Source organism: Phasianus colchicus, chromosome 8 (assembly GCF_987193195.1).
Source record: "Phasianus colchicus chromosome 8, bPhaCol1.hap1.1, whole genome shotgun sequence".
Lineage (NCBI taxonomy): Eukaryota > Metazoa > Chordata > Aves > Galliformes > Phasianidae > Phasianus > Phasianus colchicus.
Genome location: NC_143443.1, coordinates 7,147,543 through 7,169,665, shown reverse-complemented (window position 1 = coordinate 7,169,665; position 22,123 = coordinate 7,147,543). Strand labels below are relative to the sequence as shown.

General features: G+C 42.9%; 1 protein-coding gene across 2 annotated transcripts in view; it reads right to left on the bottom strand.

Moving 5' to 3' along the window:
* LOC149917000 (uncharacterized) overlaps nt 1–22,123 on the bottom strand; it is a 96,727-nt gene that overhangs the window by 59,682 nt on the left and 14,922 nt on the right. Inside the window, exon 1 of one of the 2 annotated variants that reach the window (XR_016468663.1) lies at nt 9,051–9,179. The exons of the other annotated variant lie outside the window; for it this stretch is intronic. The gene's annotated coding sequence lies outside the window, so the exon portion shown is untranslated. Of the gene's footprint in view, nt 1–9,050; nt 9,180–22,123 lie in introns of those variants that run through there. 2 annotated transcript variants of the gene reach the window in all.

The window sequence follows — 22,123 nt, the reverse complement described above, 5'->3', positions numbered from 1 at the left end:
GACTGCCACCCTTACATTGCAGCTCAGCTGGAGACTCTGTTCCCAAGCTCAACAGAGCTCACACCTCAAACACCAAACCCCTGCTGCTGTATCTCAATCCATATGTGCTCAAACAGCACCCAGACTGTGCAACAGACGGCCTCAAAGCTGTCCGTGAGACACTTTGAGAAATGGGGATGAGCACCAGAAGGAAAATCATTCCCAAGGACTTCTTTCTCATGGAGGAGGCAAGTTATTACTGCCTCTTCTGAGAGCTGAAGATAGCAGGCAAACTCTAACATTCACTAATAAAAAAATCTTACAAACTTCTTAAAAAGCAGACATACAGTTTTAAGAAGTGACCTTACTGGTGAGCAGAGTTTGCAGTGAAGCGTTCAAAGATAAGAATAAAAGTATAATTTTTGCCACTCAGAATATGATTTCAATTCAGAATCGCTTTATAGCAAAGCATAAGGTGCACCATAATGCATGAAAGATGTGCCTGAAACGTCATCCCAAAGAATGTTTTCACTGACTTCCTTAGCAGAAATATCTCAGTTATCAAACATTGTATCAACACAACTAGACACTTTTTAGAGCTTTCTTAGATTCTTAACTTTTTAGAGCTTTTTAGATTCTTAACAGCCTACTCAGAAAATAAAAAGAAGATGACAAAAGCTGAAATACACCTTTAAGTACTATACCTTTTATAGGGTTATGTTTCTAAATATCTAAGCAAAATATAAAGCTAAATCTTTAAAGGGGAAAGATGTCAACCTTAGGACAATCAAGGGAAGTCACAATGAAAGCCTTTGGCGAACAAAGCAGAGAGTAGGGCCTCCTAAAAGCTCCAGAGGGCACAGTCCCTCTCCAAAAATGGACGCCCGTTTCCTGGGTTTTAGGGCATTTCCCTTCTGCATTCTGGAGTGCTTTTCTTTCGACTGACTTATTTAGCAAATCAATGAACAGCAGATTCCTGGCTCTGGTGCCACTGTCATCATGTTGGTTCTCGTGTTTCTGGGCCACACTAACTCCAGTTGTATTGATGATCTTTAATAGAAACCCCTACAAATGGAGACTCACTCTTCTAACAACCAGCCAGTTCCTAGCAAGTCGACAAGTAATTCCTCATCTATAATATGCATTTAGCCAGCTGAAGTGTATGATTTACACAACACAGCAGTCAATACATTGAGTATTGTGAGTGCTCTCGACATCTGTGAAGAGATTTGCTTGATAAATAGCGAAGCTGTAAGTGTTCCTTCCATATGCACTTTGCTGTAATTCTAAGGGACAGAGGGGGGTGTTTTTTTCCTAATCACAATTTGGGTACCACTCCTATAGCCTGGAGACCACGAAGAGCTGAGGATTCAAGCTGCTTAGCTCCCGGCACGCTCCTTGAAAGCTCTTGTAATTTTGCTTTTTGCCCTCGAGGAGAGCGTTCGTTGGGAAGAAGATTAACTTCTGTGACCAGCTTCAATTGCCAGCTCTGCCACTGACCCTGCCGCCAGACCTCACGCAACGCTTTGTGCCTCCGTGTCCTTTCTTACTCTTTATCAGTTTTTCTCACTTAGAATTGAGTTCTTCAGGAGGCTATTTCTTAGGAGGTTTGATATTTTGTTTGTTGCTTTTCTGCTTTTTTCCTCAAGTCTTGGCACAGCTCATCTTTAATCTCTGTGATGCTATAACATAATCACAACACCGCAGCACTGAGGGCAGGGAGGCCAGACCCAGTGTATCCTCCAGCAACCTCCATCAGCAGCACTTCCCTGCCCCAGGCCTTTGCACATCTCTCTTCCCACGTGCAAGGATCCCACTGTTTCCAGAAATGACTCAAACACCCTCTGCATGTGTTAGCATTTAGCTAACGGCAAGAGAGAGGAAAGGCAGCCAGCCAAAGTCCTCCAAGCCTGCAAAGAGCCTCCCAGACACCTTCTAAGAGGTCCTGCCCCACGGTTTCTTCCTACTACGATTTACAAAAAGATGGTACTGCTGTGGTTTCGCATCCTCGGTGGACACAGGAAAGCACAGCGGATCTAATTTGGCTTCACCGTGTGCTTGCAAATCAGATTGGCCTCATTTTGGCAGCTACCAGCCCTATGCTGGGACTGCAGAAGCCTGCCACCACGCACGAACAACCTTGGGCAGGAGGGTAAGTGCAATGTGTCATTTCTGTACTTGACTGAACAGAGCTTCTTCTGCCCTGCACCCAATTATTCATTTAGCTCCAAGAACAGTCTGAACAGACTGCACAACTCTTCTGAGAAAGCAGATACTTCGAAACACCTTTCACGTTACAGAGATGGCTAAGGCAGACCACTGTAAAACTTGCTTCTGATCTAACAGGACACAGCTCATGCAGTACAAACGTTACTGCGTAAGCATCACCCTTCAGGAATTTCTAGATTTAAAATAAAGGAAGGTGTGACCAGACAAATTCCAGGCTTTCTGAAACTCACCTCTTACACAGCAATGCAAGAAAGAAGGCACCGATTTTTAATTTTGGGCAATTCCTCCTCTGACCTCAGGCCACATTCACACATCTATCATCAGATGTGTGATCAGCGAGCAATAAATGACTTATTCTGACTGCTTACTTACTTACTACATTTTAAGAGCAGAGATTCACAAAGGTATTTTGAAATAGTAAATGCCAGTATTCCCTTCAACTTTCCATAACACAGGGGATCTGAACCAGAATTCAATGAAAACCATATTACTGTCTTATATGCATGCTCCCAGCTGTATTTGCTTATAAATCACTATTACTTGCCATCTTCTGATAACTCTGCTGCTAATGCCTGTAACCAGCTGTAACACTGGAGCTGCCAGTGACTTCAGAGACACTGAGCTGGGGGACTGCAGCTGGGAAAGGAGTTGGTGACTTGCAAGACCAATAAGCAGCATGGCAGTCTCTTCTCCAATGTATTCCATTAATAGATCACCTACAGAGTCAAAACAAGCAACTTTAATGCAGCACTGTGGATTTCCCCGTGACTTCTCTGAAACTTTTTCCTTACTGCAGCAACTACTATTTTTGTGCTTTTTACAATAACTAGAAAATCACTCAAATGCCTTCCCTATACAGGAGCTGCACAACTGGGAAACATTGATTTATTCACACATTGTTCTGCTTGGTATGTTTCTTTTTTTATTTCTCATTTCCAACCTTATCCTATATTTCTAGCAGTCCAGCACTGAGGAACATCTGTCATAGCTAGATATAATCTTACAGTTGGTTCCAAATAAACTTTTTGGGCACATGTAAAGAATGGCTGCTTTTAATAGTGTATGTACTTACCATGGCCCTCAGTCGGCTGAACATTTGAAATGGATCTGATTATAAACACCTTTCAGCAAGCTTTGTAAAAAGAGCTAAAGTAATTAACATTTGAAGTGCCAACAACTCAAAGCAAGGTATATTAAAAAAGAAAAGGAAGAAAAAAAAAAAAGGACCAGCAATAAAGGCTCACCCGCCAGCTCTGCCGCCTGTGCTCAAGTCTTTCCCTGCCTCCTTGCAGTTGGGGCCTGGACACAACCAAGTTTGGAAGCAGCTCCCCACTGCCCAGCTCTGCCGGGTCCTCTGGGAGTGTTATGGGGTCACCAAAAGGGTGAGGTTGGACAGGAGTTGTAAAAGGCTCAGCCTTTGTATGAGAAATCTCCAAACTCTAGTTTTAGCACTTGAAATGTTTCCACTTTTCTCTCAATATTTACAATAGCTGAAGGAATTCATTAGTGTTTCTGTACACTTATTTGGGTACTTTATACAGACTTGATACCTGTTATCAGTTTTTCTTCACCTTATCTTACCCCGGTGCCCCTTTAACACCAGCCCGGAAACATTTACATTCATCTTCACAATTTTACTTTCCCTCCTAGCACACCAATACTAGCACATACTACACAGCATAAACATCTCCAAGTGTTTTGGGGACTGTGACTACATCAGTAGTTTGAGAACCAGGCACCTAAATTTCCCCTGTAACCACTGGAGGTAAGTAGACAACACACTTCAGCATAAGGGCTTGCGAGCTTCTATGTGCCTCTTGGCATCGTCTCACCTCGGTTTATTTTATAGCCATACCAAGCACAGGGCCTATGTGAACTCCATGCTGGTCCTAAGTTCTGGTTTGACAAATCTCAGCTGAAATTATTAATTTAGTTATCTAGAGAGCAGGCCCTGCTGCCCTCCTGAAGACATGCAGTCACTACCTGGCCTTATCCTGTAACAGCACGGAAAGGACAATTCGTCTCCCAGACCCATTCATTATTCATGGCTCTCTAATGAGACTCTGGCCAAAAGAGCCAGTCTGTTCCAGGTGAGATGAAGGCTATTGTTATGAGAAGGCACACTCGAGACCAGAGGTTCATTTCACCAGGGCTCATTTGGCGGCCATGGCTGAATTTATGGCAAGGATCCGGGAAGTTAATGCAGTTCTGGGGCCTCTTAAAGAAGAGAGGGGAAAAAAGCAGAAACCAGAAGAGCCTGAAATTAATTTTCTAAATATATCTGGGAACGGTGCAGAGTCATAGCTCCTGGAGTTTGGGAGTTTTAGCGTTTCACTTCATTCTGATTTGTAAGCACTGGCAACCACCACCAGGCCATGCTGTGGTTTTTCCAAGCTTTTTGACTTTTGTCTCCACCTCAGTCCTCTGCTGGAGTGAGGGGCCTCAGCCGACTGGGAACTGGTGTCTCCAAAGAGCTGTCTCCTCATTCTCTGGGGTCTCACACAGCAGAGAGAACTGGCAGGAGGGCAGGGAGGCCTCTCATCAATCTTAATATTTCCCTGGGATGACTACATCCCATTAAATCTACACACAGCAATCCACCCTCGTTGCACCACAGGATGACACTTGGCCATCAAAAGCAGTGACCCTCTGTCCCTAACCTCTGCAGGGCCTGTTATCTCTGGAGAGCTTCTTCAGCAAAAATAAATCAAGGAAGTGTGCCCAGTTCTTACACCTTCAGAAACATTCCTTAAAGTCCTGATGCTTCTATCTGTTTCAGGTCTCTGTTCACTAGAAGTATCTTTTAGATAAAGAAACAAGGGTTTGAACACAGAAGGAAGATGCTGAGCCCTTTATCACTAATTATCTAACGAGGTCAGAGCTGGAGCACCTCAGACTGGACTCTCATCTCCCTGTGCTGGAGAAAAATCGCTTTGAAACACTGCATCCCTCTTAGCAATCCCAATTTATTTGACAATTGCTGACCATCAGTGCCACCAGCACCTTTGAAACTAAGTTATTCTTGACAAAACCTCTGACAGCACCATCAAACCCAAAGCATGAAAGCTTTCCCAGTAACGCAGCCATTTGTCACTGCTTTCCTTGTGCCCAGCTCATCAACCAAAACAGCAAGCATTTTGCTTCTGTAGTTCACTTTCAAAGGGAAGGTGCAAGTGCAAGTAAAAGTAAAAGGCTTCACCAGGTTAATCAGGTCAGGAAAAGCCAGAATAACACAAAAAGCGAGCTGAAATACACACTTATTTGCCTTGGCTGAAGACAAGCACAAAGGTCAGTAACCTACTAAGGCAGGAGAGGGAACAGGGGAGGTCTGAACCAAGTTCAGACACTCCTCTCAAATACAGGTAGGTGAGGTACCTTGAGCTCAGCCAAATTGCCCCAACACCCAGACTAAAACATGACAAAATGGGGCACAGCCTGTGGCTGGCACCAGCTCCTGCACACCCAAAGGGAACGATCTGGCCAGTGCCCATCTGCATTTCATTTACAATCTGTTGAATTCTGCAGGAACCCTAACTTCAGAAGGGTCAAGTGAAAATGGGTCCAAAGAGGGCACAGAGCCCCTTTGCTGGATTTATGAGGAAACATTTCCTCCTCATGAAAGCCACTATAAAGTCGTGCTTCAATATACATCACCTTTGTTCCTTTTCCTTCAGAAATTAGCATGCACCAAGTGACTAAGACTATTAGAGAAAATTGACCCTGGAGTCATTTAGCTAAGGATTTGCCAAAGCTCAGAGGTATTTATTATTCTTGCAAGCAATGAGGCATATGGTTGACTTTTCCAAAAGCCAATTCAGAAAGAAAAGCAAATGACCATTTCTTGAAACAGACAAAAAAAAAAAAAAGACTTAAGGACCTTTAGTGCAAATTTGGGAAGCAAAGTTTCATCATAGGGGCTACACCAAAAGACACAGAATGGAGAAGTGCTCGATGACTGCTTCAGGATTTATGCCTGGGAGACCACATGCCATAGCTCCTCAAGGGTGCTGCCCTTCCACACCACAGGAGTGAGAAATTGCCAGCACCACAGGGACAAGCATATAGCAGTGGCTTTCACACCTTGGCTGCAAATGCTACCCGGGAATGTTCTGGCAAAATTTGAAGAGGGCTCCATATTTAAGAAGAGGCTGAGACCTAAAGTGAGAGTTTGGAGAAGTTTCAGCCTGAGTGAAGTCTGTGACTCAGATTTGTCCCTGCAGCTCTCTGGATTAGACAGCAGACTGGATTTTCCCTTGCTGGTTTACCTGAGTTCTAATGCTGTCTATCAAGTGCTAAAACATGCCTCAGCAATGGCACAACACCACCATTGCAAAACAAAACAAAAAAAATTTTGCATGGAAATGGAAAGTTGACTGAATTCGATCAACACTGGTAACCCAACAGCAAAATCGGTGACAGGGAACACACTCAGAACATGTCTTATCCCAGACCTTGCACTAGAACAACATCTCCGTATTCAGTGACTTTTAAAAGTGCCTTTGCACAGGATTGAGACAGAAAAGCCAAATGTAAAGTTTAAAAAGTTGTGGGTGTCCACTTCTCCCCCCATTCTGTTTCAGTTGCTTACCTTTGCTTTTGAAGCCCAGGAAGGCCACCCTTGCCTTGGAGCATAATAAGCCTAAACAGTGCAATGCAACTTCTGTCTTTGAAAATGACACTCAACATCTTTAATGTACAAACTCATTTAACAACTTGATGAGTATGGGTATCTGAACTTTACTGTCTGTATTTAGGAAAAAGGAAAACGAAGGACTTTAATGGAAGCAGAATAAGTTATTTTTAGATAAAGTAGTAGTTTCAAAGAGTTTAATACTAACATACAATAAGTGCTTGCATCTCATTTATCCAGACAGTAGTTCTTAAGTTTAGAGGCCAGCTGGTGATGTCTTTTCCAGCAATTAAACTGCTGCTGTTCTGCTCCCAGCCCTACAAACAGTCGCTGCCTGCTGTCTGGTAAGCAATGCTGGCCTGCCTTGGAAGGCTGACAAACAAACTAAAGAAAAAATGCACTGAATTTACAGTTACAGAGAGCTATGTTTTGGCATTCACTCAGCAAGATGGAAACAATGCCAAAGCATGCTGAAATGTCTACAACAAGCAAAACAGAGAAGTTATGGTTACACACAACAGAAACATTCACGCGACACCGAATATTCTAGGCATGACTGGTTCAGCACACGTTTTGCTTTGCTGAAACATTAAAAATGCACCAGGATGCCAAAGCACAGTGTATCAATTCCTACAAAGCATCGCTCTCCATGAAAATTATGTAGGAATAATATAAACAGATATTTCTCCACCACAAAAACAATGCTTTGTTAAAGCTCAGCTACTCGTGGAAAGTCATTTACAGCAATTTCTCTTTGAAAAATACCAAAACTGAATGAGCGGGATATTACAACATTGCTAAACATGGTTCTTTTTGATGAAGTAGAATGTCGTCTTTGTTTTAAATGACATCACAGAATCACAGACTTGTGGGGGCTAGAAGAGACCTCAAGAGATGTCCAACCCCCTGCTAGAGTAGGCATCCAGACAGGTCTTTAATATCTCCACAGAAGGAGACTCCACAATCCAACTGGCCTGTTCCAGCACTCCATCATGTTTACAGCAAAGAAGATCTTCTGCGTGTTAGCATGGAACTTCCTATGTTCAAGTTCTAGGCCATTACTCCTTGTGCCCTATCGCTATATGCTACCAAGTGCCTGGCCTCGTCCATTTGCTTCCCCACCTCCCTTTAGATATTTATAAACATTGATCAGATCTCCTCTGCCTTCTTTTTCCCAGGCTGAACAGACCAAGGTCTCTCAGCCTTTCCTTGTATGGGAGACGCTCTAGGCCCTTTATCATCTTTGTTGCCCATTGCTGGACTCTTTCTAGGAGATCTCTGTCTTTTTTGAACTGTTGAGCCCAGAACCAGATACAGTAGTGTAAATGTGGCCTCAGCAGGGCAGATTAAAGGGCTTAGAGTTGCCTCCCTCAACCTGCAAGCCATGCTCTTTTTAATGTACCCTAGCATACCACTGGGCTTCTTGGCCTCAAGGGCACGCTGCTGGCTTGTGGTCTACCTGTTGTACACCAGGTCCTTCTCCACAAAGTTCCTCTCTAGCAGGTCAGCCCCTAAGCTGTGCTGATGCTATATGTGAGAAACTTCACATGAACTTGATTTACATGACTAACAGGCAGATTGGACTCATGAAATTCTTCAACACGGGCTGCTTGTGCTAATCCAACATTGAGAAAAAAACATCTCATTTCAAAAATCCTTTTGCATTATGGAATTCTTTTTACCACTAAGTTTCTAAGTTCTGTTCAAAGCCTTTCAGAGCTTGGCCAGCCTACAAACCCAAGGAGCAATCCCGACCAATATATTTACACTGAAATAAATGTGAAAGCAGTTCTTCATTTATTATTATTATTATTATTTTTTAAGAAGTCACATCCATGTCCACTGTGTGCGAATCAATTGCGAGTAATTTGGGATTAGCTTCCTTTGCCTCAGAAGAAGCTTGTTAGCTACTGGCATTACAGTTTTCTTTGAGTTGCTAATCTGGTGTTGCTAATTAAGATTTGCAAAGACTGTTGCAATATTCTAATTATGGTAAGAGCATGTTCCTCAAATCCACTTATTGTAGAACAAAGAAGTTATTCTGCTATCCACATTTCTTTGAACTACATTCACAGCAGTACACTATTACTTCCCCTCCTTGGGATTGTCTTTCTAATGGCAGAAATTCTTAATGAGGAAGAAGGAATTAGGGCAGCTGCAAAGCAGTGAACGAGCAGCAGCAGGCAGCGAGTGTCAGGGTTCTCTTACCTACCCTGCATCCCTGGTCCTGCTGCCTCAGGAAACCACACAAGAGCACATCCTGTGCCCCTCGCTGTTCTTTAAATATCATCATCATCCAACACAGCACGAGGGAAGGAGCAGACAGCACAAGGCCCGTGGGTGTGTTCTGCAGACACCTTTGTAGATCTTTATGATGACATACGCTTACATTATTTCCTCGTTACAGTAATGCAAACTTTCCTCTTGCTCTCTAGCACTCACTGCTCTCTGCAGCCATGTAGTGCTTTGCATGGTATGGGACTCTGGCCTGGCTCTTGTTCCTGGCAGGAATAAATATGTCCAAAACTTTGCAGGTTTGGCTCTCCAGCAGTTCTGATTCACGCTGTGCATCTCCATCGTGTCAACAGGCAATACACAGCCAGCACTCTGCCCAGACAGTTGGCCTCATCTACGCTTCCTAAGAGATGGTGCTGAGGAGCAGTGATTTCATTCAACATTTCATTTAGCGACTGCTAGTCAGAGTTAATGCTCCTGGACCTAACATATCCCCAAACCTCCAGTTTTCTGGCACATTCTGCTGAAAGGTGCAAGTTCTCAAAGTTGTGCAATTTGGTTTCAGCTCATGAACTTTTAATCATCGTCTTTGTGTCTTTTGCAGTCCTTTATAATCTGGTAGGATTCTGATGGCGTCTTTTTAACTTACTCTTTTTTGCCAAATACTTTGCTTTCTTCTCAGTGTAGTGAATAATGAGAAAGCAACTGAATGCAGATGGGACAGTTAACTTTATTCCCTTATTTCCGTCATTGTAATTTCACATAACCCGTTTCAGCTCACAGGTGTCAGAACATTTCTACAGCTCTCCCCACTCTAAAGTAGGTTAAAAAAGAAATGGCTCAAAAGAACAAACTGAAAATCCAAAGAAAAAATTTAGTGCATTCAAAACACTGTTTCCATTTCAGCTTCCCAATCATAAACTCGCTTATATTTCAAAACGGAAAGCTCTCTTGAGGTCCAACTGCTCCCTTTCCATATGTGTTGCAACTAAAATAAAATCCACTACCGCATGAAAACCAAAATGAAATGCAGTGCAAAGTGTATGGTTGGTGACACACCGAAGGACTGGAAACCAGAATTTGAGATGACTGTGAGGTGGTAGAAGTTCTTTGTAACTTCTCTGAAAAGAAGGTAAAACAGCTTGTAGGGCACCAAAACTTGTGGATTTCCAAATGAAGCCACTTTCTGGCAATAGCTGCAAGCAAAGGATCAGTCAGGGGGGTAAAGCTGTAGGAGTACGTCCCTTTAACAGAGCAATCAACTCCTGTGGCAAAATAATGCCAGGACAAAAGGTAAATTGCTTCTAATGGTCTGATCCAGAGCTCACACACGAAATATAAAACAGAAAAATACAAACCGCAAATGTAAACCTCAGTACAAAAAACATAACCCCCCCCTACATTCCTCTGCACAGGACAGGGCACTCAGAGTACTCTTCCCAAATGCCAAAGCCATTAGAAAACCATGTATAGCAAAGTATAAAGAAAGCCAGGTTAGTCAGGCAGCCACTCTACATGACTAATGACACTTATTTTTAATGCTTCTCGGTTTTCTCATTTACAGCATTTTCAACCACCTTGACTGGAGGGAAAAAAAAAAAAAAAAAAAGAGAGAAAAGAAAGGGAAAATCCATGAAAATGAAGAGAGTCCTCACAGCTATTTCTATCACACAATGAATATTGATTTCTCTCTGATTTTCAAAGAAATTTGTCAGAGTCCTGTCAGTGCAAGATTGATTTCTCTGCTTCCAGGAACGGTAGGTTATCAATATAATTGCTACCATCAGTGAATTTTCACTATCCTTTCTGACATTTCTGCTCCAGTGGCAGATCAGTGTGGTGCTGACTATTTCCTCACCTGAGCCAGCCACCAGTGCACGAGGGTTTTCTTTCTTCCCCTCTGATAGAACAGAAACACTCCTGTCCCAGCCACAAAGCACCTTTTTGTCATTACTGAAAACTACCAAAGTTAAATGAGAGAACCATAAGGAAACAACCGTATATCTTTCTGTTGATTTTACGTTGGCATTTTCTTTACCAGTGTGCGTGCAGATTGTAACTTTAGTATACCTTCCGGGAGAAAACAGGGATTGCAGTGAGTCAAGGCTTCTGTTTTATTTTTTTAAAGTAAATAAAGCAGCCAGCTGAGAGGTGCTGATCCTGCAGAGAAACTAGAAGCAATCTTAGCAGGTGCTGAGCAGCACCAGCCCCTCAGAGGTTTCAGGCTCTCCTCACCTATCTGCATCAACATACTGAAGTGCACTTCATCCCTTAACACTGGACACTGATGTACGAGTGAACTACACTGCTACCACCACGCTCCTCAGGGCCTGATGATCACCTCTGCTGATGCTGTTTTAGCCAACTTGTTTATCCATCTTTATGTTAATTGTCACCCAAAAACACTTCTCCTCCATAGCACTGCAAGTAACAGAAGGATCTCACTGAATAGTTTATGTACAGAAGCTCCATTTCCCAACCACCCAGCAGAACCCTTCCCATGTTTTCTTTATGTAAAAGACAGCACCTTGGTTTTGGCCATCCTACACACATTATGAGAGGCAGACGCATGCTGCAAGAGTGGAAGCCCTCAACTGTGCACGAACAATATCCAAAGCAGCTCCCTGAGGCAGAACAGAAGTGATTTTTGACCCTCGTGCTGACTACTACCAAAAGAAAAGCACAACATAAGGGCTAAGTGGGGACCCACTGAAGTCCCCAGGCTTTGGAACCAGCCTTTAATTCAGCCATCACAGCTTACCCGCAGCTTCCTTATGTACAGCAAGGTGCCTTGGAAACACCATGTTACTCAGTAGCAAAAGCCTCAGATTCACTTGAATTGAGCTTTGATACGGCTTTCTGGCTCTAAAGGATTTAGGATCTCTGTTGAGAAGTACTCACAGGAGCTTTACTTCTGTGATATCCAAGCTATCACAGTAGCATATCCTCTAAAATACAGCAGGTCAGAAACCTTCCATTAAAAAAAAAAAGGGGGGAGGGGGGGAAGGGGAAGGTGCTGTTCTTTCCCTTTTCAAAGTGAGGATTTATTGAAGCAGAAGCTTCCTGTGAAAAAATCTAAGTTGGAGAAAAAAGTGTTTCTCGGACAGTATTTCTAGCTGAAGACCAATGCTTACCCCCAAGAGAAACAGTCAGGACATGCAGCTGAGTGGAAACACAGCTTAAACCTCTGCTCTGTTTGGTGAAGAGGCACCTGTAAGCAATGTAACATCCCTGGGAGGCTGTAAATCCCTGCGCTAATTCTAGAGACACCTTTCAGGTCTCTAAGCATCCACTTGTCTAGTTGTTACCCTAGTGAAGTCAAACAAACAAGTGTTGAAAACTCCGCGTATCGCTTTTGATTCAGTGGAATTCAGTTCCCCAGCCAAAGCCTGCTCTAAACTTCTGCCATTTATCTGCCTTCCACAGAGGCTCTGCGATGCCGTCAGCCAGCTCTGTTCAATTTGCAGCTGTGGGCGCACGTTGCAGCGCAGTGAGCGACTTATTAGTAATTCATCTGATGATAATGGGACTTGCAGCAATAACACCCGTGCTATGGCTAACAGGAACTTCCAAAGTCCTCGATAAAACCCTTCTCCGTTCTGAGAAGCACAAGTTTGTTGTAAATCACTGTAATAGGTATAAAGGTGGCCCGAACCAACGCAGATAATATAGCATTTGCTGTCAGCCTGGGATAAAGGCTCAGCTGAAGCTGTATGTAACACTGTTCCAAGATGCACAGCATTGCTGTAGCTTTATGGCTAACAGATAACTGCAAATTATCTCTCCTGCATTCAGTAAAGAACGGGTTTTGCACAGAGGCTTATTTAAATGCCAGTAGGGCTGTGCACGCAGCACTCCCCGCAGTATTTAGGGTTGCAGAGACCTCTCCTCCTGAGAACTAATTTGGCAACCACTGCTGCATTATGAAGTTAGAGAAACTCACTTTTGTTGAACTCCCAGCCTATCAAACATACATTTACAACAGATAAATATGTACAGCATAAACAAGCCAGAGGATTACCAGGATTAGCTGCAGTCTTCTTCACTGCTGCCAAAGCTACAGACAATCCCTCACTGTGGGAGAGCAGCACATCATAACTGCATGGCACGTATAAATCACGTGCACTCGGTGAGCAAATGTATCCACTGTAAAATGCCAGTAAAGAGATTTTTATGTATCTGCTCCTTTCCCCTCCCTCCTCAGCAAATGGAAAACAGTAAAAACAGCAGATACCTGTGAATGGCATAACAAGGTCAGCCATCACCAGGCCAGCTAAGCAATGCAGCTGACAACCTGTTTTCAGCACACACATTTTTTCCAAGGGAAGCCTCGAACCTAAGTGGTTTAATGTCTGTCCATCCTTCAAAACACTGGAGAGATGCAAGTTGATGCTGCAGCTAGGAGAGCCTCATGCCACTGTGGAGTAACAGCATCACAGAGGAACCCCAGAAGCTAGAGTCAGCACTAGCAATTACTTCCAAACTAAAATGATTTTTTATTTTTATTTTTTTTTAAACACACAACCCAGTTAAGCATTTAATACAGTATTCTAGGGCTACAAGCTTTTTAGAAGGGACAGGCAAAGTAGGGGTCTGTCCTATGTTAACAAGTGAATAGACTGCAAGTAGCTCCCTCTGAGAAATAGTCAAGAACATGTTGAGAGCCTATGGGTTAAGAATAGGGACCAGACCAATAAAGGACATCTGGAGGTCAGGGTCTACTACAGGCCACCTGATCAAGAGGAGCCTTTTGATGAGGCCTTTTGCTTCAGCTGCAATGTGTCACACTTCCAGGCTCTCACCCTAATGGGGGACTTCAATCCCCCAGATATCTGCTGGGAAAACAACATGGCAAGCGGTACACAATCCAGAAGACTTCCTTCTGACATACAAGAAGGGAGAATTGACTTCAACAGATATGGAGAAAGCTGAGTTACTCAATGAGTTCTTTGCCATGGTCTTCACAACCAGTCAGGTCCCCCATGTCTCTCAGATCCCTGAACCTCTAGGCAGGGTTTGGAGGAGGGAAAGAGGCCATAGGACATGCATCTCATGGTCCTGAAGGAACTGGATGATGTAGTTGGAAAAGTCACAGCTGTCAGGCAAAGTTCCTGATGACTGGGAAACATCACTTCCATTTTTAAGAAAGGGAAAAAGGAAGACCTGGGGAACTGCAGGCCAGTGAGTCTCATGTCTGTGCCTAGGAAGATTATAGAGCAGATCCTGCTGGAAGAGATGTTAAAGCACGTGCAAGATGAGGAGGTGATCTGAGACAGCCAGTACAGCTTCAGCAAGGACAGATCACATCTGACTGATATAGTCTTCTATGACAGTGATGGCACTGATGGACAAAGGAAGAGTAACTGATGTTATCCACCTGGACTTACAAAAAGCCTTTGACAAGATGCCATATCTCTGAATTGGAGAATAGGTTTTAAGGGTGGAATATCCAGTAGATGACGAGCAGAATGGTCATAGCCAGAAAGTTAATGATCATCAGATCTAAATCCAGGTGGAGGCAGCAGGTGTCCATGTTGGGACTCTTCAACATATTTATCAGTGACAGTGGGATTGAGAATACTCTCAGCAAGTTTGCTGATAGCACCAAGCTGAATGGTGCAGTTGACATAACAGAAGGGAAGGACATCATCCAGAGGAGATTGACTGGTTCAAAACATGGGTCCACGCAAACTCAGCGAGGTTCAACAAATCCAAATGCGAAGTGTCGCATTCAGGTCAGGGCAGTCCCAGATACATGTACAGACTACAAGAAAAACCTCTTGAGAGCAGCCCTACAGAAAAAGACTTGAGGAGCCTGGATGAAAAGCCGGACACAAGCCAATAGTGTGCACTTGCAACCCAGAAGGCCAGCGGTACCATGGGCTGCATCAGAAGAGATGTGGCCTGCTGGGAGATGGAGATGACTGTCCTCCACTACTCTGTCCCTGTAAGGACCCATCTGGAATACTGTGTCCAAGCCCAGGGCCCCTAGCCCAAGAAAACTACAGAGATTTTGGAGTGGGTCCAGAGGAAGGCCACAAAGACGCTTAGAGGACTGGAGCACCTCTATCATGAAGAAATGTTGAGGGAACTGGGCTTGCTGAACCTAGAGGAAAGAAGGCTTCAGGGGAACTTCACTACAGCCTTCCAGAACTTAAAGGGACCTTATAAATAGGAGGGGGACCCACCTTTTATGCAGTCTAAGCAATAGGATAAGAGGGATGGATATAAATGAAAAGAGGGGTGAATTTAGGTTATATATTATGAAGAAATTCTTTATTCAGTGGGAATTGAGGCAGTGGCACGGGTTGCCCACAGAGGCTGTGAATGCACCATCCCTGAAGGTGTTCAGGCCAGGCAGGATGGGGCCCTGGGCAGCCTCATCTAGTGGCACAGCACCAGAGTTGGAACTGGATGATTTTTAAGGTCCCTTCTACCCTAAGCCATTCTATGATTCTATGACTGTGCATCTCTGCAGCAAATGACTATAGTCAATAAGAAACTTTCAGAACACGGGTCACTTAAGTATGTTGCATTGCCAATCTGGAGAAATATGTTAGAAAAAAATTCCTCTTCTAGTGTAAGTACTTTCCTGTAATATGTAGGTATTGACACAAACACCTCCACTCACCCTTTATTTAACCAATAATGCCTCATTTATTAGTATTCCACAGTTGTGAGATCTGTCTAGCGAAGCATTAGTGCAACATTTCTCAAATGAAGTTCTTGTTCTGCTTGATCTATCTTGTAAATGCTTAGTAATCTATCTTGATACGCTCCTGTCTGTCAGGGGCTGCTACCTACTTCATGCTTCTGCTAGGAAAGGCAGGCAGTAGCACTGAGTTACCTTGCTATGATGCTGTATCCTTCCTTTAACTATCCAAGACCACTTCCACTGCCTCGAGACATGAATAATTGGAAACATTATGTGGCATTTACGGTCAGCATTTAGCAATTTGTAAAGAAATAACAATGCTTGATGTTGACTAGAAAGCTCCCTGATCTTCCTTTCCAGCACTAAGGACAACATAAGTGCTTTATGCTTGCACATTGCCAGGAAAATTTGCATGAGATTTATTTCTTTTTGAGCACTGAGGATTTTTGTTCAGTTGTGGTTGTATTTTTTAAACCATCTCCCTATCCACTTAGGATTTTCACAGCCAGTTTAACTTAAATTCCTTCAGCAACTTACCAAAGGAGAATAGTGACAAGTTGATAGCCCAATGGTGTCATTCACCATGGATACATCACCAAATTCCCTCTCTGTTTGCCACAAATTTTCCCAGATGCTGGAAAAACATGCACTTGGTTTTTCCAGAAGAACATCACTTATTTATTTAAACCAACCATGAGTTTTGTAAATCACCAGGCCATGAGCACAGTTCTGTACCGTAAGATTATTGCAGAGTAACAACCCACAAGGGACATGTGGTCAGACAGCACTCCTGCCATAGCACCGCGTTCAAAACTTGTGGCTGGTGCAGTGTTTGTGAGCTTTCTGGAAGCTTCTGGAGCTGACCTTCAGCACAAGAGAGAGCCATGTGGTCGATCCCACAGAAACTGATATCCAAGCATTACTTCTGACTGGCCTCAGTAAAAGGAGAGATGCCCAAGAGAAACAGTACTTGCATTCCCTCATCTCCTGCCCATCTGCTGTCCTTCAAACACAACACACCTACAGCCTTGAAATGTCTCTCAAAGATTTTTGTGCAGTACCTGCTCAAAAAAAAAAAAATAAAACCACCAAATACTTTATACCAGGCTCCCTGCTGCCTCTCACACAACCCCAGCAGCACTGGTGCCTGGCAGACGGGCCTGCTGTGCTGCTTCCTACAAGTAACAAGAGGCAGACAAAAAGGGAGGAGCAATACTGTGAGTTTCTCACTTGTTGTTGCATACAGCCCTCAAGTTTCTCCTTCAGAATCACAGTGGTAGGCCATGTTCTGGGCCCTCAGGCAACTCATTCTTCAGAGCTATGAGTTCTGCACAGAGAGCCTCCCATCTGCAGTGAAAACAAGTCACCAGCTGCATGCCACCATTAATGTTCAGGGACAACGTGGGGGAGGGGAGCAGGACCAGTTCCGGGGAGTCAGCACCACTGGCACATGAAAATAAACCAGCGGGTACTTCATTTGCAATCCCCTCTGCCTCTCAGAACAGAGGACTTTCCTGTGACACTCCATTGTACATATCCTCATTATTTCTTTTCCTGCGAGAAGTGATAGATGCCTAATTCCACTTCCCTCTATGCAAGATGTGGCTTCAAATGAGGCGTATCAATGGACTGTCTGCACCGGGACGCAGCGGGGGAATGTGTTCATAGCTCCCATCTCTCTAGCACCATTAACAGCTTGGGATGCAGAGCTGCTAGTTAACACAGCACCGCATAGGAACAATCCCCCCACTCAACACTCAGATGTATTTTTAAAAAGGAGCTCCCTTGTCATGGAAAAAAGAAAACTTCTCCTCTTTCATTTACATAAACAACAGTTCACATTTAAAATATACAGAATCCGTGTATGTGCGTGAGCATCAAGTCATATTCAAAGGTAAAATAAAGACAGCCTGTTGCTTTTAGGGGAGAGGTTCATGGCGAGCTCAGTAAAATATTCTCATTTTCTGTCAGAAAAGGCATTCATTAACATGTTTTCTGACACCACAAAGAGTTATGAGCACATTAAAAGGAATTCAAAATGAAAATACAGGTGAAGCAAGTGTTTGGGAAGAGCAAAGAGAGATGAACAGTCATTCATATTTTGGGAAAGGTTGAAAGGTTTGGCTCTTTTTTTTTTCAGTGAAGCAAGATAAGTGACTGAGAATCCTGTGTTTATCAAGGTGCCCAAGACTGAGACAGGAGTGGTCACTTCCATTTCTGTTTGACCTTGAGACCGTAATTGCTAAAGCAGCACCACTGTGTTTCTGTTGTAATTGGCAGCCACTGAGCTGAAGATTAAGCTAGCATGAAAACTAAATTACCACTGAAGTCTTCTAATAAATTGGAAAAAAGAGTTATCTGTAGCCCATATTGCTACATAAGAACTAAAGGTTAAAAATTGCCACTTATTCTCCTTGGGTTTGTAAGTCAGCTGATGTGCTGACAATAAGATCAGCATTGACTTTCAGAATGATACAGTCTAGAGTGAGAACCAGCAAAGATCTTCCTCAAGTCTCTGTTGTAATGCCAATACTTTTTTTAAATGTCTATTTTAAATGTAATGTTTTAAATACACAGTGCATAATGAAAGGATTTTGGGGGTATTTTGCATTGAGTTCTTCGCTATTTCTACAACGTTAATTCTGCAGTTTCCTCAGAAGTAATTCACATCAGCGGAAGCTGAAGCCGCCGTAGTTATATTAATACATAACCCAAGAAATAGAAGAATGAGATCAAGACAACTGAATACTCCCATAGAATCACAGCACAACTCTGCACTGCTTTCATCTCTTCTCATGGATATAAGCCAGCTGTCATGGCACTAAAAGCAAGGAAGCTGCTTAGATAAAGCTAAAAGGAGAACCAATGAGCTTTGCCTGTTGGCTACTCAAATGCGTTTGTACTTGCAAGCTATAATCTACCACAAATAGCCACATTTAAAGAATGCAATTACATGGAACAAAGCTGATGACTCTTTCAATGCACAGAGATCATTAGAAAATGGAAACCAGTTGCAAGCTATTATTTCTATGCACCAGAGAAATGAATTGATTACATGTAACAGAAAATCAGCTTACAGCTACGTGGAGGTGTGCTTGTAAAATCCACTCAAGCCTGCTAGCACCAGCCCATCTAGATCAGACATACAGATGGGAAAGTAAGGCAATTTGGGGATACTGGGGAAGCCTTAATAACTCTATTTGCTATTTCAGACACTAACCTACAGTACAGGCAAATACAAAGTACTCGAGCCAGAGTTTTTGAGAGCTTCAGCTAAGCAGCGAGCAATATTTACTGTAAAGAGAAATAAAAACAAATGGATCAAAGCTGATCCCTGAGATATTTCTCCTTACTTCAGCATTTCTCTAAGCAAGTAGTCACATTTTGAACTCATTACTGAAAACCTTAAGGAGATTAAAAAAAAAATGAACCTAGTTTTCTCAACACATTGTACCTCTTCTAACAGACAAAAAGATGTCCTCTGTTGGAATCAACCTCACTGTGATATCTTCGTCCATCACGAGAAGCAGCCTCTCCCAGCTGGCTGCTGCCAGACTTTAAAAGAGCACAGTCCTCTCTATTTCTACCAGGCAATGCTGAATATAAGTCTTGCAGAGGCCTATCCTCTTTTTAAATGATTTTAGAAAACCTCCAAAGCCTGCGTATCTACAATGACCAGGCTTTCAAAAGGGAAACAAGTTTCTAAGGACAGAACGTATTTCAACTAATTTATTTCTTTTTATACCATTGTTGGCTCTCAATAAAAGACTGAACTACTATTTCTTGGAATAAAATTTCCTATTACTTTGTAATTCTGACCAGCCATTGGTGTGTACATGTGCTTTCACATGCCTAAGAGAAAAGGGTTGTGGTGAAGTCTTCCAGTACTGATTAAACTCGCTCAGCTTGCTCCAAGACAAGCTTCAAGCAGGTACCATTTATTTTAAAGATAGATTTTGACTAAGCTAGCAAAAAGATGAGGTATGAAGAAAGTTTTTCATTATGAATTGAAAGATCAAATGGTTACATACAGTAAAAGCTCTCAAAATCTTACATTAAAGCAACCAGTAGACAGAGGCCTCATTTGCAGAAGCAAGTCAAACCCATCCCTTTAAAATCAGAAAAAGCTTGGGTTACTCCACGCAGTCCGGAGATCAACAGGATTGCATTGCTCCAGACAGCATTCACGGAGATCCCAATGTTCCCTCGGGGCTTCTGGCACACCCCATGCCCATCACAGCTTGATATGCTGGAGGAGTAGCACTCACCAGCTACTACAGGCATTCTTCCGCCTGTAAAGTGGATGCTGCTTGTCTCTGGCACAAAGCTCTGTCCAGAGCAATGACATTGGAAAGTAATTTTGTTGATCAATACCGGTTAGGACTGAGATTAATCAAGAGCAGGTGCTGCTGGGGAGGCTGCAGAGCAAGTATTGGGCTGATGTTAGTCATTTCTTTTATATTTTACTCTTTAATATCAACTGTTAGAGCTACTCAATCAGCTTCATCTTTTTTACTTCTGATTTTCAGCCGCTTTTGCATGTAACATCAGCGATGATTTGTAGACTATCACTGCACAATTTCTAGACCTGGCTACAATGATAAAAGCATAACAGGTTTACTTCACCAACCCTGGCCTTGTATCCCTGCTGAGATGCACTTCAGAAACCAGGGAAGCAGAGACACTTGTAATTAACACAAGGAGGGCTAAGCTACAGCCTTACAGAAATAGAAAGAACAGTCGCAAGAAGAAAAATTAGGCATTTCAGGAATACCAAGAACACCTTCTGCTTTCCCTTACCCCCCTCTGACACTGAACTCCCATTCAGATAGAATCCCACACCCTAGGGAACTAGATGTAATGCTCCTCAAAGATCTGAGATCTTTGTCTTAAAAGAAACCTCAGGAAATTTTGTAGACAATCTAGCCTAAAATAAATGAAGGCATTACTTCCAACAAAAAATAAGAATTTTCTTGTCTCCTACTGTTTTTTTTTTTTTTTTTTTTTTTTTTTTCCTGACAGCTTCAAATAATTCAAACCAAAACAAATAAAACACTGTTGGAAAAGTGGGTTTTCCAGATAAGATGGTGATACAGTCAAAGCTTCATCTCAGTCAGAAAAAGCTTCACACAATAGATTTTTACCAGTTCCATCTACCACTTGTTTCACATGCATACAGCAGCCTTAAACATAAAATAGAATGACATCTCCTCAGGAAGTGTAATTAAATAAAATGAGAATATAACTAAGGAAATGAGCCCTTAAAGATACATTTAAGGAACAGTACGCTGGTGCTGGGAATCTACTGGGGACTGTAAATCCTGGCTGGAGAGCGTGCACAGGGACTTTCATAGATAGATGCAAGATCATTGGGAACTTGTTTTATTCCAGAAGAAATAAATGATTGATAAAGGCATAGGCTTTGTAAATTTTTCTCCAGGAAAAAACAAATAGATAAATAACAGCATCCTGTCTTTCGCTGTTATGCTTCTAAAGCATTCCTGTGGTCCTGCTTATTGCTGAATGCATGCATTCTTGGGCATTAGCCTGTGATGGTTTTTTGCTTGTTTTTCAATCCTGGATTACTTGTGCTGTGTTAGAATAAGAATACTAGTATCCAGGAACACAAGCAGAATGTTAGATACTGTTATCTGTCTAAGCAAGCAAGCTTCTCAAGAGAAATCAGAAAGAGCAAGCTGTTACAGGTGCTGCAGCAGAGGGTTTCCCCACTTTTCAATGACATAGGCTTCACAGAAACCATCACGTAACACAAGTAGTTTCCCAGCTTCCAAGGATCAAGTGTCAGAAGTGAGCTTCCACCTTGCACCAGCACAGCACCTGTTCTCTCACATGTCACTGATGGTTTTCACCCACTCATTTCACTCAATGCTGCAGAAGTGTTTCTTCAAAACCAAACATTTCCTCTGGGGAGCAGTGGGTGGCTTGGGGTGAACAGAGCACCAGATGCCAACTGCAAGGGAATCAACAGCAGCTCTTAAAGAAATCCAGGAAAGGCAGCTTGCTTAGAAAAGCTGCCTGAAGAAGGGAAAACGATGGCTTGCTTAACCTACAGATAGCAACAAGCACAGCTCAGCCTGCTGCCTGGGAGTAGCATAAGTTGAGACCTTAAGCAAAGCAAACCAGACCTTCCAGAGACTGTTTCCCCCCCGAGGGATCAGGGCAGCTCTTCAGCCAGGCAGCACAGGTGAGCACACAACAATTTCAGGCTTCCTGTGCCACCACGGAGTCTGTATGTGTGCACACATCACAGACTCTGAGCATTAACTAGAAGTAACAGCACCGCTACACATGAAAGATGAAGCAGAGCCACACCATGTGTCAACAAAACCCACCTCAGGTACATTTTCATTCTTTCATCTTGTTGAGGTAAGAGC